Source organism: Loxodonta africana, unplaced genomic scaffold (assembly GCF_030014295.1).
Source record: "Loxodonta africana isolate mLoxAfr1 unplaced genomic scaffold, mLoxAfr1.hap2 scaffold_62, whole genome shotgun sequence".
In the NCBI taxonomy this organism is placed as follows: Eukaryota; Metazoa; Chordata; class Mammalia; order Proboscidea; family Elephantidae; genus Loxodonta; species Loxodonta africana.
The window spans coordinates 1,211,835-1,227,887 of NW_026975348.1; positions in this window are offsets into that span (position 1 = coordinate 1,211,835).

A 16,053-nucleotide genomic window follows, 5' to 3' on the forward strand; every position below is an offset into this window, starting at 1 on the left:
ACCAGGCCTTCGTTCCGATGTACCTCTGGGTACAGTCACCAGGCTTTTCTTAAGAGGTACCTCTGGGTACAGTCACGAGGCTTTCCTTCTGAGTTAGCTCTGGGTACAGTCACCAGGCCTTCCTTCCGAGGTACCTCTGGGTAGAGTCAAAAGGCCTTTCTTCCGAGGTACATCTGGTTACAGTCACTAGGCCTTTCTTCCGAGGTACTTCGGGATGCAGTCACCAGGCCTTCCTTCCGATGTACCTCTGGGTACAATCACCAGGCCTTCCGTCTGAGGTACCTCTGGGTACAGACACGAGGCCTTCCTTCTGAGGTACTTCTGGGTAAAGTCACCAGGTCTTCCTTCCGAGGTGCCTCTGGGTACAGTCATCAGGACTTGTTTCCGAGGTATCTCTGGGTACACTCACCAGGCCGTTCTTATGATGTACCTCTGCTTACAGTCTCCAGTCGTTCCTTCTGAGGTACCTATGGGTACAGTCAAAGGCCTTCCTTCTGAGGTAACTCTAGGTACAGTCACACGGCCTTCTTTCTCAGTTCCCTCTGGGTACAGTCACCAGGCCTTTTTTTACCGAGGTCCCTCTGGGTGCAGTCACCGGCCTTCCTTCTGAGGTACCTCTGAGTAGAGTCACCCGGCCTTCTTTCTGAGGTACCTCTGGGTACAGTCCCCAGGCCTTCCTTCTGCGGTATCTCTGAGTAAAGTCCCCAGGCCTTCCTTCCGAGGTACCTCTGAGTACAGTCACCAGGACTTCTTTCCGAGGTACCTCTGGGTACACTCACCAGGTCGTCCTTACGAGGTACCTCTGGGTACAGTCTCCAGGCTTTCCTTCTGAGGTACCTTTGGGTACAGTCACCAGGCCTTCGTTAAGAGGTACCTCTGGGTACACTCAAAGGCCTTCTTTCTGAGGTACCTCTGGGTAAAGTCCAGAGGCCTTCCTTCCGAGGTACCTCTGGGTAGAGTCAAAAGGCCTTTCTTCCGAGGTACCTCTGCGTACAGTCACTAGGCCTTTCTTCCGCGGTACTTCGCTGTGCAGTCACCACGCCTTCCTTCCAATGTACCTCTGGTTACAATCACCAGGCCTTCCGTCTGAGGTACCTCTGGGTACAGACACGAGGTCTTTCTTCCGAGGTACTTCTGGGTACAGTCATCAGGCCTTCCTTCCGAGGTGCCTCTGGGTACACTCAGCAGGCCTTCCTCCCGAGGTACCTCTGAGTACAGTCACCAGACCTTCCTTCTGAGTTACCTCTGGGTAGAGTCATCAGGCCTACCTTTTGAGGTACCTCTGCATACAGGCAGTGGGTCTTCCTTCTGAGGTAACTCTGGGTACAGTCACCAGGCCTTTCTTTCGAGGTACCTCTGGGTACAGTCATCAGGCCTTCCTTCTGAGGTACCTCTGGGCACAGTCACCAGGCCTTCCTTCTGAAGTACTTCTGGGGAGAGTCACGAGGTCTTTCTTTTGAGGTACCTCTGAGTACAGTCACAAGGCCTTTCTTCCGAGGTACATCTGGGTAGTCACCAGGCCTTCCTTCCTAGGTGCCTCTGGGTACAGTCACCAAGGTTTCCTTCCAAAGTACCTCTGGATGCAGTCACCAGACATATCTTACGGGGTACCTCTGGGTACAGTCACCAGGCTTAACTTCTAAGGTACTTATGTACTGTCACCAGGCATTCCTTCCGAGGTACCTCTGGGTACAGTCACCAGGCCTTTCTTCCGAGGTACTTCTGGTTACCGTCACCAGGCCTTCCTTCAGAGGTACCTCTGGGTACAGTCACTAGGCCTTTTTTCCGAGGTACTTCTGGGTACAGTCACCAGGTCTTCCTTCCGAGGTACTTCTGGGTACAGTCACCAGGCCTTCCTTCCGAGGTGCCTCTGGGTGCAGTCAAAAGGCATTTCTTACGAGGTACCTTTGGGTACAGTCACCAGGCTTAACTTCTGAGGTACTTGGGTACTGTCACCAGCCATTCTTTCCGAGGTACCTCTGGGTACAGTCACCAGGCCTTTCTTCTGAGCTAACTCTGGGCACAGTCACCAGGCCATTCTTACGAGGTACCTCTGGTTACAGTCACTAGACCTTTCTTCCGAGGTACGTCTAGGTACAGTCACCAGGCCTTCCTTCCTAGGTGCCTCTTGGTACACTCAGCAGACCTTCCTCCAGAGGTATCTCTGAGTGCAGTCACCAGACCTTCGTTCTGAATTACCTCTGGGTAGTCATCAGGCCTGCCTTCTGAGGTACCTCTGCGTACAGGCAGCGGGTCTTCTTTCTGAGGTAACTCTGGGTACAGTCACCCGGCCTTCCTTCCCATGTAACTCTGGTTACAGTCACCAGGCCTTTCTTCCGAGGTATCTCTGGGTACAGCCACCAGGCATTTCTTGCGAGGTATCTCTGGATACAGTCACCAGACCTTCCTTCTGAAGTACCTCTGGGTACAGTCATCACGCCTTTCTTCCAAGGTACCTCTGGGTGAAGTCATCAGGCCTTCCTTCCGAAGTACCTCTGGGTACAGTCACCAGGCCTTCTTTTCGAGTTACCTCTGGGTACAGTCACCATCGCTTCCTTCCGATGTACCTCTGGGTAGAGTCACCAGGCCTTCCTTCCGAGGTACCTCTGGGTACAGTCACCATCACTTCCTTCCGAGGTACCTCTGGGGACAGTCACCCGGCCTTCTTTCTGAGGTCCCTCTGGGTACAGTCACCAGGCTTTTCTTACGAGGTAAGTCTGAGTAGTCACCAGGCCTTCCTTCTGTATTACCTCTATGTACAGTCACCAGGCCTTCCTTTTGAGGTGTCTCTGGGTACAGTCACCAAGCCTTCCTTCACACGTACCTCTGGGGACAGTCACCAGGCCTTCCTTCCGAAGTACCTCTGGGTACAGTCACCGGGTCTTTCTTCCAAAGTACCTCTGGGTATAGGCACCGGGCCTTCCTTTCGAGGTACCTCTGGGTACAGTCACCAGGGATTTCTTCTGGGGTACCTCTGGGTACAGTCACCAGGCCTTCATTCCGAGGTACCTCTAGGTACAGTCAGCAGGATTTTCTTAAGAGGTACCTCTGGGTACACTCACGAGGCTTTCTTTCTGAGTTAGCTCTGTGTACAGTCACCAGGCCTTCCTTCCGAGGTACCTCTGGGTAGAGTCAAAAGGCCTTTCTTCCGAGGTACCTCTGCGTACAGTCACTAGGCCTTTCTTCCGAGGTACTTCGCGGTGCAGTCACCAGGCCTTACTTCCAATGTACCTCTGGGTAAAATAATCAGGCCTTCCGTCTGAGCTACCTCTGGGTACAGACACGAGGTCTTTCTTCCGAGGTACCTCTGGGTACAGTCTCTAGGCCTTTCTTCCGAGGTACCTCTGGGTACAGTCACCAGGCCTTCCTTCCGAGGTTCCTCTGGGTACACTCAGCAGGCCTTCCTCCCGAGGTACTTCTGAGTACAGTCACCAGGCCTTCCTTCCGAGGTACCTCTGGGTACAGTTACCAAGCTTTCTTTCCAGGGTACCTCTGGGTGCAGTCACCAGGCATTTCTTACGAGGTACCTCCTGGTAGAGTCACCAGGCTTAACTTCTGAGGTACTTGGGTATTGTCACCAGGCATTCCTTCCGAGGTCCCTCTGGGTACAGTCACCACGCCTTTCTTCCGAGATACCTCTGGTTCCAGTCACCAGGCCTTCCTTCCGAGGTACCTCTGGGTACAATCACCAGGTTTTCCTTCTGAGGTCTCTCTGGGTACAGACACGAGGTATTTCTTCCGAGGTACCTCTGGGTACAGTCACTAGGCCTTCCTTCCGAGGTACCTCTGTGTACAGTCACCAGGCCTCCCTTCCGATGTACCTCTGGGTACAATCACCAGGCCTTCTTTCTGAGGTACCTCTGAGTACACTCATGAGGTCTTCCTTCCGAGGTACCTCTGGGTACAGTCATCAGGCCTTGTTTTCGAGGTACCTCTGGGTACACTCACCAGGCCGTTCTTAGGAGGTACCTCTGGTTACAGTCTCCAGTTGTTCTTTCTGAGGTACCTATGGGTACAGTCACCAGGCCTTCCTTCAGGGGTACCTCCGGGTACAGTCAAAGGCCTTTCTTCTCAGGTACCTCTGGGTACAGTCACGAGGCCTTCCTTCCGAGGAACCTCTGGTTACAGGCACCAGGTCTTCCTTCTGAGGTACTTGTCCGTACCCTCACCAGGCCTTACTTCTGAGGTACCTCTGGTTACAGTCACCAGGCCTCTCCTACGAGGTATCTCTGGGTACAATCACCAGGCCTTCCTTTGAGTTAGCTCTGGGTACAGTCACTAGGCCTTCCTTCCGACGTACCTCTTGGTAGAGTCAAAAGGCATTTTTTCCGAGGTACCTCTGGGTAGAGTCACCAGGTCTTCCTTCCACGGAACCTCTAGGTACAATCACCAGGCCTTCCTTCTCAGGTACCTCTGGGTACAGTCACCAGGTCTTCCTTCCGAGGTACCTCTGGGTACAGTCATTAGGCCTTCCTTCTGAGGTACCTCTGCGTACAGGCACCGGGTCTTCTTTCTGAGGTACCTCTGGGTACAGTCAACAGGCCTTCCTGCGGAGGTATCTCTGGGTACAGTGACCAGGCATTTCTTAGGAGGTACCGCTGGGTACAGTCACCAGGCCTTCCTTCTGAGGTACCTCTGGGTACAGTCAACAGGCCTTCCTTCCGAGGTACCTCTGGGTACCGTCACCTGGCCTTCCTTCCGACGTACCTCTGGGTAAAGTCACCGGGCCTTCCTTCTGATGTACCTCTGTGTAGAGTCACCAGGCCTTCCTTCCGCGGTAACTCCGAGTACAATCACCTGGTCTTTCTTCCGAGGCACGCTTGGGTACAGTCACCAGACCTTCCTTTTTAGTTACTTCTGGGTACTGTCACCAGGCCTTTCTTCTGAGGTCCCTCTGGGTAGAGTCACCAGGCCTTTCTTACGAGGTAACTCTCGGTACAGTCACCGGCTTTCCTTCTGAGGTACCTCTGGGTACACTCACCCGGGCTTATTTCTGAGGTCCCTCTGGGTGCAGTCACCAGGCCGTTCTTCCGAGATGCCTCTGGGTACAGTTACCAGGCCTTTCCTCCAAGCTAACTCTGGAACAGTCAACAGGCCTTCCTTCCGAGGTACGTCTGGGTAGTCACCAGGTCTTCTTTCCGGGGTAACTCTCGGTACAGTCAAAAGGCCTTCCTTCCGAGGTAAATCTGGGTACAGTCACCAGGCCTCCTTCCGAGGTACCTCTGGGTACAGTCACCCGGTCTTCTTTCTGAGGTCCCTCTGGGTACAGTCACCAGGGCTTTCTTCTGAGCTAACTCTGGGCACAGTCACCAGGCCTTTCTTACGAGGTACCTCTGGGTACAGTCAGCAGGCCTGTCTTCCGAGGCACTAATGAGTACAGTCACCAGGCCTTCCTTCCGAGGTACCTCTGGTTACAATCACCAGGTCTTCCTTCTGAGGTATCTCTGGGTACAGTCTCTAGGTCTTTCTTCTGAGGTTCCTCTGCGTTCAGTCACCAGGCCTTCCTTCCGGGTTACCTCTGGGTACAGTCACCAGGCCTTCCTTCCGAGGTACTTTTGGGTACAGTCACCAGGCCTTCCTTCAGAGTTACCTCTGGGTACAGTCACCAGACCTTACTTTCGAGGTACCTCTGGGTACAGTTACCAGTCCTTTCTTCCGAGTTACTTCTGGTACTGTCACGAGGTCTTTCTTCTCAGGTACCTATGAGTACAGTCACCAGGCCTTTCTTCCGAGGTACGTCTGGGTAGTCACCAGGCCTTCCTTCCGTGTTACCTCTGGGTACAGTCACCAGGCCTTCCTTGGGATTTACCCTGGGTACAGTCACCACGCCTTTCTTCCCAGTTACCACTAGGTACAGTCACCAGACCTTCATTCTGAGGTATCTCTGGGTAAAGTTCCCAAGCCTTCTTTCCGAGGTACCACTGAGTACAGTCACCAGGACTTCTTTCCGAGGTACCTTTGGGTACAGTCACCAGGGATTCCTTCTGAAGTACCTCTGGGTAGAGTCATCAGGCCTTCCTTCTGAGGTACCTCTGCGTACAGGAAGCGGGTCTTCCTACTGAGGTAACTCTGGGTACAGTCACCAGGCCTTCCTTCTGAGTGAGCTCTGAGTACAGTCACCAGGCCTTTCTTCCGAGGTACGTCCGGGTAGTAAACAGGCCTTCCTTCCGAGGTACATCTAGGTACAGTCACCAGGCCTTCCTTCTGAGGTACCTCTGCGTACAGGCACCGGGTCTTCTTTCTGAGGTACCTCTGGGTACAGTCAACAGGCCTTCCTGCGGAGGTATCTCTGGGTACAGTGACCAGGCATTTCTTAGGAGGTACCGCTGGGTACAGTCACCAGGCCTTCCTTCTGAGGTACCTCTGGGTACAGTCAACAGGCCTTCCTTCCGAGGTACCTCTGGGTACAGTCACCTGGCCTTCCTTCCGACGTACCTCTGGGTAAAGTCACCGGGCCTTCCTTCTGATGTACCTCTGTGTAGAGTCACCAGGCCTTCCTTCCGCGGTAACTCCGAGTACAATCACCTGGCCTTTCTTCCGAGGCACGCTTGGGTACAGTCACCAGACCTTCCTTTTTAGTTACTTCTGGGTACTGTCACCAGGCCTTTCTTCCGAGGTCCCTCTGGGTAGAGTCACCAGGCCTTTCTTACGAGGTAACTCTCGGTACAGTCACCGGCTTTCCTTCTGAGGTACCTCTGGGTACACTCACCCGGGCTTATTTCTGAGGTCCTTCTGGGTGCAGTCACCAGGCCGTTCTTCCGAGATGCCTCTGGGTACAGTTACCAGGCCTTTCCTCCGAGCTAACTCTGGAACAGTCAACAGGCCTTCCTTCCGAGGTACGTCTGGGTAGTCACCAGGCCTTCCTTCCGTGTTACCTCTGGGTACAGTCACCAGGCCTTCCTTGGGATTTACCCTGGGTACAGTCACCACGCCTTTCTTCCCAGTTACCACTAGGTACAGTCACCAGACCTTCATTCTGAGGTATCTCTGGGTAAAGTTCCCAAGCCTTCTTTCCGAGGTACCACTGAGTACAGTCACCAGGACTTCTTTCCGAGGTACCTTTGGGTACAGTCACCAGGCCTTGCTTCCGAGATACCTCTGGGTGCAGTCATCAGGCCTTTCTTACGAGGTACCTCTGGGTAAAGTCACCAGGCTTTCCTTCTGAGGTACCTATGGGTGCAGTCACCAGAACTTCCTTCAGAGGTACCGCTGGGTACAGTCACCGGCCTTCCTTCTGAGGTACCTCTGGGTACAGTCACCCGGCCTTCTTTCTGCGGTCCCTCTGGGTACAGTCACCAGGCCTTTCTTACGAGGTACCTCTGGGAACAGTCACCAGGCTTTCCTTCTGAGGTACCTTGGGTACTGTCACCAAGCACTCCTTCCGAGGTACCTCTGGGTACAGTCACCAGGCCTTCCTTCAGGGGTACCTCTGGGTACAGTCAAAGGCCTTCCTTCTGAGGTACCTGTGGGTACAGTCACCAGGCCTTCCTTCAGGGGTACCTCTGGGTACAGTCACTAGGCCTTCATTCCGAGGTACCTCTGGGTGCAGTCACCAGGCCTTAGTTTCAATGTACCTCTGGGTACAGTCGCCAGGCTTTTCTTCAGAGGTACCTCTGGGTACAGTCACGAGGCTTTCCGTCTGAGTTAGCTCTGGGTACAGTCACCAGGCCTCCTTCCGAGGTACCTCTGGGTAGAGTCTAACGGTCTTTTTTCCGAGGTACCTCTGGGTACAGTCACTAGGCCTTTCTTCCGAGGTACTTCTGGGTACAGTCACCAGGCCTTCCTTCCGAGGTGCCACTGAGTACAGTCAGCAGGCCTTCCTCCCGAGGTACCTCTGAGTACAGTCACCAGACCTTCCTTCTGAGGTACCTCTGGGTAGAGTCAGCAGGCCTTCCTTCTGAGGTACCTCTGCCTACAGGCACCGGGTTTTCCTTCTGAGGAAACTCTGGGTACAGTCACCAGGCCTTCCTTCCCACGTACCGCTGGTTACAGTCACCAGGCCTTTTCCGAGGTATTTCTGGTATAGCCACCAGGCATTTCTTACGATGTACCTCTGGGTACAGTCACCAGGACTTCCTTCCAAGGTACCTCTGGGTACAGTCATCGGCCTTCCTTTCGAAGTACCTCTGGGTACAGTTACCGGGCCTTTCCTCCGAGGTACCTCTGGGAACACTCACCAGGCCTTCTTTTCGAGGTACCTCTGGGTACAGTCACCATCGCTTCCTTCCGATGTACCTCTGGGTAGAGTCACCAGGCCTTCCTTCCGAGGTACCTCTGGGTACAGTCACCATCATTTCCTTCCGAGGTACCTCTGGGGACAGTCACCCGGCCTTCTTTCTGAGGTCCCTCTGGGTACAGTCACTCGGCCTTTCTTCCGAGGTACGTCTGGGTAGTCACCAGGCCTTCCTTCTGTGTTAACTCTATGTACAGTCACCACGCCTTCCTTTTGAGGTGCCTCTGGGTACAGTCACCAGGCCTTCCTTCTGAGTGAGCTCTGAGTACAGTCACCAGGCCTTTCTTCCGAGGTACGTCCGGGTAGTAAACAGGCCTTCCTTCCGAGGTACATCTAGGTACAGTCACCAGGCCTTCCTTCTGAGGTACCTCTGCGTACAGGCACCGGGTCTTCTTTCTGAGGTACCTCTGGGTACAGTCAACAGGCCTTCCTGCGGAGGTATCTCTGGGTACAGTGACCAGGCATTTCTTAGGAGGTACCGCTGGGTACAGTCACCAGGCCTTCCTTCTGAGGTACCTCTGGGTACAGTCAACAGGCCTTCCTTCCGAGGTACCTCTGGGTACAGTCACCTGGCCTTCCTTCCGACGTACCTCTGGGTAAAGTCACCGGGCCTTCCTTCTGATGTACCTCTGTGTAGAGTCACCAGGCCTTCCTTCCGCGGTAACTCCGAGTACAATCACCTGGCCTTTCTTCCGAGGCACGCTTGGGTACAGTCACCAGACCTTCCTTTTTAGTTACTTCTGGGTACTGTCACCAGGCCTTTCTTCCGAGGTCCCTCTGGGTAGAGTCACCAGGCCTTTCTTACGAGGTAACTCTCGGTACAGTCACCGGCTTTCCTTCTGAGGTACCTCTGGGTACACTCACCCGGGCTTATTTCTGAGGTCCTTCTGGGTGCAGTCACCAGGCCGTTCTTCCGAGATGCCTCTGGGTACAGTTACCAGGCCTTTCCTCCGAGCTAACTCTGGAACAGTCAACAGGCCTTCCTTCCGAGGTACGTCTGGGTAGTCACCAGGCCTTCCTTCCGTGTTACCTCTGGGTACAGTCACCAGGCCTTCCTTGGGATTTACCCTGGGTACAGTCACCACGCCTTTCTTCCCAGTTACCACTAGGTACAGTCACCAGACCTTCATTCTGAGGTATCTCTGGGTAAAGTTCCCAAGCCTTCTTTCCGAGGTACCACTGAGTACAGTCACCAGGACTTCTTTCCGAGGTACCTTTGGGTACAGTCACCAGGCCTTGCTTCCGAGATACCTCTGGGTGCAGTCATCAGGCCTTTCTTACGAGGTACCTCTGGGTAAAGTCACCAGGCTTTCCTTCTGAGGTACCTATGGGTGCAGTCACCAGAACTTCCTTCAGAGGTACCGCTGGGTACAGTCACCGGCCTTCCTTCTGAGGTACCTCTGGGTACAGTCACCCGGCCTTCTTTCTGCGGTCCCTCTGGGTACAGTCACCAGGCCTTTCTTACGAGGTACCTCTGGGAACAGTCACCAGGCTTTCCTTCTGAGGTACCTTGGGTACTGTCACCAAGCACTCCTTCCGAGGTACCTCTGGGTACAGTCACCAGGCCTTCCTTCAGGGGTACCTCTGGGTACAGTCAAAGGCCTTCCTTCTGAGGTACCTGTGGGTACAGTCACCAGGCCTTCCTTCAGGGGTACCTCTGGGTACAGTCACTAGGCCTTCATTCCGAGGTACCTCTGGGTGCAGTCACCAGGCCTTAGTTTCAATGTACCTCTGGGTACAGTCACCAGGCTTTTCTTCAGAGGTACCTCTGGGTACAGTCACGAGGCTTTCCGTCTGAGTTAGCTCTGGGTACAGTCACCAGGCCTCCTTCCAAGGTACCTCTGGGTAGAGTCTAACGGTCTTTTTTCCGAGGTACCTCTGGGTACAGTCACTAGGCCTTTCTTCCGAGGTACTTCTGGGTACAGTCACCAGGCCTTCCTTCCGAGGTGCCACTGAGTACAGTCAGCAGGCCTTCCTCCCGAGGTACCTCTGAGTACAGTCACCAGACCTTCCTTCTGAGGTACCTCTGGGTAGAGTCAGCAGGCCTTCCTTCTGAGGTACCTCTGCCTACAGGCACCGGGTTTTCCTTCTGAGGAAACTCTGGGTACAGTCACCAGGCCTTCCTTCCCACGTACCGCTGGTTACAGTCACCAGGCCTTTTCCGAGGTATTTCTGGTATAGCCACCAGGCATTTCTTACGATGTACCTCTGGGTACAGTCACCAGGACTTCCTTCCAAGGTACCTCTGGGTACAGTCATCGGCCTTCCTTTCGAAGTACCTCTGGGTACAGTTACCGGGCCTTTCCTCCGAGGTACCTCTGGGAACACTCACCAGGCCTTCTTTTCGAGGTACCTCTGGGTACAGTCACCATCGCTTCCTTCCGATGTACCTCTGGGTAGAGTCACCAGGCCTTCCTTCCGAGGTACCTCTGGGTACAGTCACCATCATTTCCTTCCGAGGTACCTCTGGGGACAGTCACCCGGCCTTCTTTCTGAGGTCCCTCTGGGTACAGTCACTCGGCCTTTCTTCCGAGGTACGTCTGGGTAGTCACCAGGCCTTCCTTCTGTGTTAACTCTATGTACAGTCACCACGCCTTCCTTTTGAGGTGCCTCTGGGTACAGTCACCAGGCCTTCCTTCTGAGTGAGCTCTGAGTACAGTCACCAGGCCTTTCTTCCGAGGTACGTCCGGGTAGTAAACAGGCCTTCCTTCCGAGGTACATCTAGGTACAGTCACCAGGCCTTCCTTCTGAGGTACCTCTGCGTACAGGCACCGGGTCTTCTTTCTGAGGTACCTCTGGGTACAGTCAACAGGCCTTCCTGCGGAGGTATCTCTGGGTACAGTGACCAGGCATTTCTTAGGAGGTACCGCTGGGTACAGTCACCAGGCCTTCCTTCTGAGGTACCTCTGGGTACAGTCAACAGGCCTTCCTTCCGAGGTACCTCTGGGTACAGTCACCTGGCCTTCCTTCCGACGTACCTCTGGGTAAAGTCACCGGGCCTTCCTTCTGATGTACCTCTGTGTAGAGTCACCAGGCCTTCCTTCCGCGGTAACTCCGAGTACAATCACCTGGCCTTTCTTCCGAGGCACGCTTGGGTACAGTCACCAGACCTTCCTTTTTAGTTACTTCTGGGTACTGTCACCAGGCCTTTCTTCCGAGGTCCCTCTGGGTAGAGTCACCAGGCCTTTCTTACGAGGTAACTCTCGGTACAGTCACCGGCTTTCCTTCTGAGGTACCTCTGGGTACACTCACCCGGGCTTATTTCTGAGGTCCTTCTGGGTGCAGTCACCAGGCCGTTCTTCCGAGATGCCTCTGGGTACAGTTACCAGGCCTTTCCTCCGAGCTAACTCTGGAACAGTCAACAGGCCTTCCTTCCGAGGTACGTCTGGGTAGTCACCAGGCCTTCCTTCCGTGTTACCTCTGGGTACAGTCACCAGGCCTTCCTTGGGATTTACCCTGGGTACAGTCACCACGCCTTTCTTCCCAGTTACCACTAGGTACAGTCACCAGACCTTCATTCTGAGGTATCTCTGGGTAAAGTTCCCAAGCCTTCTTTCCGAGGTACCACTGAGTACAGTCACCAGGACTTCTTTCCGAGGTACCTTTGGGTACAGTCACCAGGCCTTGCTTCCGAGATACCTCTGGGTGCAGTCATCAGGCCTTTCTTACGAGGTACCTCTGGGTAAAGTCACCAGACTTTCCTTCTGAGGTACCTATGGGTGCAGTCACCAGAACTTCCTTCAGAGGTACCGCTGGGTACAGTCACCGGCCTTCCTTCTGAGGTACCTCTGGGTACAGTCACCCGGCCTTCTTTCTGCGGTCCCTCTGGGTACAGTCACCAGGCCTTTCTTACGAGGTACCTCTGGGAACAGTCACCAGGCTTTCCTTCTGAGGTACCTTGGGTACTGTCACCAAGCACTCCTTCCGAGGTACCTCTGGGTACAGTCACCAGGCCTTCCTTCAGGGGTACCTCTGGGTACAGTCAAAGGCCTTCCTTCTGAGGTACCTGTGGGTACAGTCACCAGGCCTTCCTTCAGGGGTACCTCTGGGTACAGTCACTAGGCCTTCATTCCGAGGTACCTCTGGGTGCAGTCACCAGGCCTTAGTTTCAATGTACCTCTGGGTACAGTCGCCAGGCTTTTCTTCAGAGGTACCTCTGGGTACAGTCACGAGGCTTTCCGTCTGAGTTAGCTCTGGGTACAGTCACCAGGCCTTCCTTCAGAGGTACCTCTGGGTACAGTCACCAGACCTTCCTTTCGACGTACCTCTGGGTACAGTTACCAGTCCTTTCTTCCGAGTTACTTCTGGTACTGTCACGAGGTCTTTCTTCTCAGGTACCTATGAGTAGAGTCACCAGGCCTTTCTTCCGAGGTACGTCCGGGTAGTCACCAGGCCTTCCTTCCGTGTTACCTCTGTGTACAGTCACCAGGCCTTCCTTGGGATTGACCCTGGGTACAGTCACCACGCCTTTCTTCCTAGTTACCACTAGGTACAGTCACCAGACCTTCATTCTGTGGAATCTCTGGGTAAAGTTCCCAAGCCTTTTTTCCGAGGTACCTCTGAGTACAGTCACCAGGACTTCTTTCCGAGGTACCTTTGGGTACAGTCACCAGGCCTTGCTTCCGAGATACCTCTGGGTGCAGTCATCAGGCCTTTCTTACGAGGTACCTTTGGGTACAGTCACCAGGCTTTCCTTCTGAGGTACCTATGGGTGCAGTCACCAGAACTTCCTTCAGGGGTACCTCTGGGTACAGTCACTGGCCTTCCTTCTGAGGTACCTCTGGGTACAGTCACCGGCCTTCCTTCTGAGGTACCTCTGGGTACAGTCACTGGCCTTCCTTCTGAGGTACCTCTGGGTACAGTCACCCAGCCTTCTTTCTGCGGTCCCTCTGGGTACAGTCACCAGGCCTTTCTTACGAGGTACCTCTGGGAACAGTCACCAGGCCTTCCTTCTGAGGTACCTTGGGTACTGTCACCAAGCACTCCTTCCGAGGTACCTCTGGGTACAGAAACCAGGCCTTCCTTCTTAGGTAACTCTGGGTACAGACACCAGGCCTTTCTTTCGCGGTATCTCTGGGTACAGTCAGGAGGACTTCCCTGTGAGTTACCTCTGGGTAGAGTCACCGGCCTTCCTTCTAAGGTCCCTCTGGGTACAGTCATCAGGCCTTCCTTCTCAGTTAGCTCTGGGTACAGTCAAAAGGCCTTTCTTCCAATGTACCTCTGGGTACTGTCACCAGGACTTCTTTCTGAGGCACTTCTGGGTACAGTCACCAGACCTTCCTTCTGAGGTACCTCTGGGTACCGTCACCAGGTCTTCCTTCTGAGGTACTTCTGGGTACTGTCACCAGGCCTTCCTTCCGAGGCATCTGTGGGTACAGTCACCAGGCATTTCTTACGAGGTACCTCTGGGTACATTCACCAGCCTTTCCTTCTTAGGTACCTTGAGTACTGTCACCAGGTTTCCTTCCCAGGTACCTCTGGGTACAGTCACCAGGCCTTCCTTCTGAGGTACCTCTGAGTACAGTCACCAGGACTACCTTCTAATGTACATCTGGGTACGGTCACAAGGCCTTCCTTCCGACGTACCTCTGGGTACAGTCACTAGGCCTTTCTTCCGAAGTACTTCTGGGTACCGTCACCAGGCCTTCATTCCGAGGTACATCTGGGGAAAATCTCCGGGCCTTCCTTCTGAGGTACCTCTGGGTACAGTGACGAAGTCTTTCTTCCCAGGTATCTCTGGGTACAGTCACCAGGCCTTCCTTCCGAGGTAAATCTGGCTACAGTCACCAGGCCTCCTTCCAAGGTACCTCTGGGTACATTCACCCGGTCTTCTTTCTGAGGTCCCTCTGGGTACAGTCACCAGGCCTTTCTTCTGAGCTAACTCTGGGCACAGTCACTAGGCCTTTCTTCCGAAGTACCTCTGGGTACAGTCACCGGGTCATTCCTCCTAAGTACCTCTGGGTACAATCACCGGGTCATTCTTCCAAAGTACCTCTGGGTACAGTCACCGGGCCTTCCTTTTGAGGTACCTCTGGGTACAGTCACCGGTTTTTCCTTCCGAGGTACCTGTGTGTATATTCACCAGACTTTCCTTCCGAAGTAACTCTGGGTACAGTCACCAGTCCTTTCTTCCGAGCTATATTTGGGTACAGTCACTAGACTTTCCTTCTGAGGTACCTATGGGTACAGTCACCAGTCCTTTCTTCCGAGTTACTTCTGGGTACTGTCACGAGGTCTTTCTTCTGAGGTACCTCTGAGTACAGTCACCATGGCTTCCTTTTGAGGTGCCTCTGGGTACAGTCACCAGGCCTTCCTTCACTCGTACCTCTCGGTACAGTCACCAGGGATTCCTTCTGAAGTACCTCGGGCTAGAGTCATCAGGCCTTCCATCTGAGGTACCTCTGCGTACAGGAAGCGGGTCTTTCTACTGAGGTACCTCTGGGTACAGACACCAGGCCTTCCTTCTGAGTGAGCTCTGAGTACAGTCACCAGGCCTTTCTTCCGAGGTACGTCTGGGTAGTAACCAGGCCTTCCTTCCGAGGTACCTCTGGGTACAGTCACCAGGCCTTCGTTCCGATGTACCTCTGGGTACAGTCACCAGGCTTTTCTTAAGAGGTACCTCTGGGTACAGTCACGAGGCTTTCCTTCTGAGTTAGCTCTGGGTACAGTCACCAGGCCTTCCTTCCGAGGTACCTCTGGGTAGAGTCAAAAGGCCTTTCTTCCGAGGTACATCTGGTTACAGTCACTAGGCCTTTCTTCCGAGGTACTTCGGGATGCAGTCACCAGGCCTTCCTTCCGATGTACCTCTGGGTACAATCACCAGGCCTTCCGTCTGAGGTACCTCTGGGTACAGACACGAGGCCTTCCTTCTGAGGTACTTCTGGGTAAAGTCACCAGGTCTTCCTTCCGAGGTGCCTCTGGGTACAGTCATCAGGACTTGTTTCCGAGGTATCTCTGGGTACACTCACCAGGCCGTTCTTACGATGTACCTCTGCTTACAGTCTCCAGTCGTTCCTTCTGAGGTACCTATGGGTACAGTCAAAGGCCTTCCTTCTGAGGTAACTCTGGGTACAGTCACACGGCCTTCTTTCTCAGTTCCCTCTGGGTACAGTCACCAGGCCTTTTTTTACCGAGGTCCCTCTGGGTGCCGTCACCGGCCTTCCTTCTGAGGTACCTCTGAGTAGAGTCACCCGGCCTTCTTTCTGAGGTACCTCTGGGTACAGTCCCCAGGCCTTCCTTCTGCGGTATCTCTGAGTAAAGTCCCCAGGCCTTCCTTCCGAGGTACCTCTGAGTACAGTCACCAGGACTTCTTTCCGAGGTACCTCTGGGTACACTCACCAGGTCGTCCTTACGAGGTACCTCTGGGTACAGTCTCCAGGCTTTCCTTCTGAGGTACCTTTGGGTACAGTCACCAGGCCTTCGTTAAGAGGTACCTCTGGGTACACTCAAAGGCCTTCTTTCTGAGGTACCTCTGGGTAAAGTCCAGAGGCCTTCCTTCCGAGGTACCTCTGGGTAGAGTCAAAAGGCCTTTCTTCCGAGGTACCTCTGCGTACAGTCACTAGGCCTTTCTTCCGCGGTACTTCGCTGTGCAGTCACCACGCCTTCCTTCCAATGTACCTCTGGTTACAATCACCAGGCCTTCCGTCTGAGGTACCTCTGGGTACAGACACGAGGTCTTTCTTCCGAGGTACTTCTGGGTACAGTCATCAGGCCTTCCTTCCGAGGTGCCTCTGGGTACACTCAGCAGGCCTTCCTCCCGAGGTACCTCTGAGTACAGTCACCAGACCTTCCTTCTGAGTTACCTCTGGGTAGAGTCATCA